Below are 3150 nucleotides of genomic sequence, written 5' to 3'. Positions count from 1 at the left end.
ACCTTTCTCCACTAATGTTGGCAGTATTCTTTGGAATCATTAGGTCTTTTCAAGGCTTGGGTAGTATGGCTAAGATATTCAGGGATAGGCAAAAGACAATTTTGGCTCAAGATATCATAAGCACACAAACAGAACCCCCAAGCTTCTTACTTTTCTTTTTCAATACCCCATAGTGTTCCCACATTTACCAAGATTGAGAGAAGATATATTTATTATTTTCCAACATCACTGAAATCATATACTTTACTTTTTTTTCAGTGTTTTTTTTTCAGTGACATTGAATTACACAAATTTTCCCTTTTTTTTTTCTTTTCTTTCTTCTCAATCTTACAAATTTTTTTTCCCCCTCTCACTATTTCGTCACACTAAACATTTCTTTTCCCCCCAGAGTAATCATATAGCTTATGATATCATGGATAATCATGGTGAGAACAAAAATTAATAGTGTGGTTGCAAAATTTCAAATCAGTGGGTGAAAACACAACAGGTTAAGGCTCAAAAGGGTAACTAGGGATACACATTATGGTAGGTTTGAAAGGCTCAAACTATCCAACAAATGCCTAAGTCATATTCCAATTGAACACTATCAAGGATTTCGCCTCAAAAGAATAAACATGCAAGTTCTAAGCTATCCTGTCAATCTTACCACAAACCATAATAAAACAATTATAACAATTTTCACAAATTGAGTATTTGCATAAAAACACAGGTTTCTAAGCATCCAAACTAATCCAAAGAGTTAACAAAATCAAGCACACAGTTATTTTACAGTTTCAGATCACATCACACTAATCAGCAGTATACAACTATCGTCAAGCTTATTGCCATTCCTTAACTAAAACAAAAACTAAAACAGAAAATTAAAATGCAGAAATTAAAGTGCAGAATTTAAAATAAAATTTTTTTAAGTCTCTCCCCCCAAACTAAATATTACATTGTCCCCAATGTATACAGTAATATGCAGAGAGAAGAAACTTACCTGAGACCCTTTCAGAAAGGGTTGGGTGGACCCTTTTCATCCAAAAGAGCCCTCGTACTAAATGAAGAAAATTGACCACCAATAGTGTTGATTTCAGATTTTTGCACAAGAGTAAGCTCACCTTCAGAACTACCACACATCAATCTTTTCCAACGACGCTGAATCGTTCGAAGTCGCTCTTTAGGCTTTGCTTTCTTCTTATCAGCTTTAACAAAAGAACCCTTCACCATCTCAATCTTGCAACAGGTAGGAATGTCAGTTGGGGCAAAAACATTAAAATTGACCTCTTCATCTTGCACTCTCAACTTTAACTCTCCCTTTTGAACATCTATTACTGCTCGGCCCGTGGCTAAGAATGGTCTTCCCAAAATAATGGGAATAGTTGAATCTTCCTCCATATCAAGAATTAGGAAATCAGCAGGGAAGATAAACTTACCAACCTTCACCAGTACATCTTCAATTATCCCACGAGGATGAGTCAAAGAACGATCTGCCAGTTGTAAAGTCACTGTTGTAGGCTTTGCTTTTCCCAATCCTAGCCTCTTGAAGACAGACAAAGGCATTAGATTAATGCTTGCTCCTAGATCACATAGATCTTTAGTTTCCACCGAACCCCCTATAGAGCATGGAATATTGAAACTACCCGGATCTTTAAGCTTGGGCGGTAGTTTCTTTTGCAAAATGGCGCTACACTCCTCAGTTAATGCCACTGTTTCATAGTCCTCCAATTTTCTCTTCTTAGACAATATCTCCTTCATGAACTTCACATAACGGGGCATTTGTTCCAAGGCTTCAGCAAAAGGAATGTTGATGTGTAGTCTTTTGAAGACCTCTAGGAATTTGGTGAACTGCTTGTCTAGACTTGACTTTCTGAGGATAGGGTATTTTCACATGGTGATCAATGCTAATTGGTGGAGACTGTTGTGGTTGTGTTGGGCTGTCAGTAGCCTTCTCTGATGTTGGTGTTGGGGTTGGCTTTGGTTGAGCTTCATTCTCCTTTTCTCCATCAGCTGATTGTGGCAGTTCAGGACCATCATAATTTTTACCGCTTCTCAGGGTAATTGCTTTGCAGTTTTCTTTGGGGTTTACTTCAGTTGTGCTAGGCAAATTCCCTTGAGGACGGGTTGCTACTTGAGTTGCTAGTTGGCCCATCTGTGTCTGCAGGTCTTTGATTGAAGATCTAGTTTCAGTCATGAATTGAAGCAATAAATCTGTCTGCAAACTAGAATTTCCACCAGAGGTTTGTTGCTGATTAAACTGTTGATTCTGATTCTGGTTCTGATTTCGTTGCTGATAGAACCCACTGTTTCTTCGGTTGTTACCCTGGTTGAACCCATAGTTGTTGTTGTTGTTCTGTGAATAGTTTCCAATGGCTTTAGCTTCATCCATTGACAAATCATCCACATCTGCTTGACATTCTGAAAAGTGATGGCTTCCCCCACATAACTCACACACAACTTGGGCTTGTTTAGCTTGCCCTGCAATTATCTTTGTCAATGCCTCAACCTGTGCTGTCAACTTTGTGATGGCATCAACCTCTAACACACCAACTACCTTCTTTGATTGACTCCTTTCAGTTGGCCACTGCTGATTGTTTAGAGCCATCTCCTCCAATAGATCATAAGCCTCATTAGCACTCTTTCTCATAAAGGCTCCACCAGCTGCTGCATCTATTAAAGTTCTAGTGTTTCCTACCAACCCATTGTAGAAGTTGTGGACCAGCATCCACTTCTCTATAACATGATGAGGGCACCTTCTGATCAGATCTTTAAACCTCTCCCAAGCCTCATGGAGAGATTCATTATCTTGTTGGCAGAAGTTATTGATTTCTCCTCTCAGCTTTGCAGACTTGGCTGGAGGAAAGAACTTTGACAAGAATTTCGTTGCCAGATCATTCCAGGTGGCAATAGAGTTGGGTGGTAAGGAGTTTAGCCAACTCTTGGCTCGTTCTCTAAGAGAGAATGGGAACAGTCTCAGTCGAATAGCATCATCACTAACTCCATTAACTTTAAAAGTTTCACAAAGTTCCATGAAGTTAGAGAGATGCAGGTTAGGATCTTCAGAAGGGAGGCCACCAAACTGTACTAAAGACTGCACCATTTGAAGTATGGCAGGTTTGATCTCAAAGTTATTTGCATCCACTGTCGGTGGTTTGATACACGACTGCACTC

General features: G+C 39.3%; 1 non-coding gene across 1 annotated transcript; it reads left to right on the top strand.

Moving 5' to 3' along the window:
* Nucleotides 1-2714: 2714 nt before the first annotated feature.
* On the top strand, nt 2715-2821 carry LOC115698422 (small nucleolar RNA R71). Its single transcript, XR_004008169.2, has one exon. It is a non-coding gene; the product is annotated as a small nucleolar RNA R71 (small nucleolar RNA).
* Nucleotides 2822-3150: the final 329 nt, after the last annotated feature.

Source organism: Cannabis sativa, chromosome 7 (assembly GCF_029168945.1).
Source record: "Cannabis sativa cultivar Pink pepper isolate KNU-18-1 chromosome 7, ASM2916894v1, whole genome shotgun sequence".
Taxonomy (NCBI): domain Eukaryota; kingdom Viridiplantae; phylum Streptophyta; class Magnoliopsida; order Rosales; family Cannabaceae; genus Cannabis; species Cannabis sativa.
The sequence above is the reverse complement of the archived record's forward strand: the minus strand, read 5'-3'. Positions and strand labels throughout refer to the sequence as shown.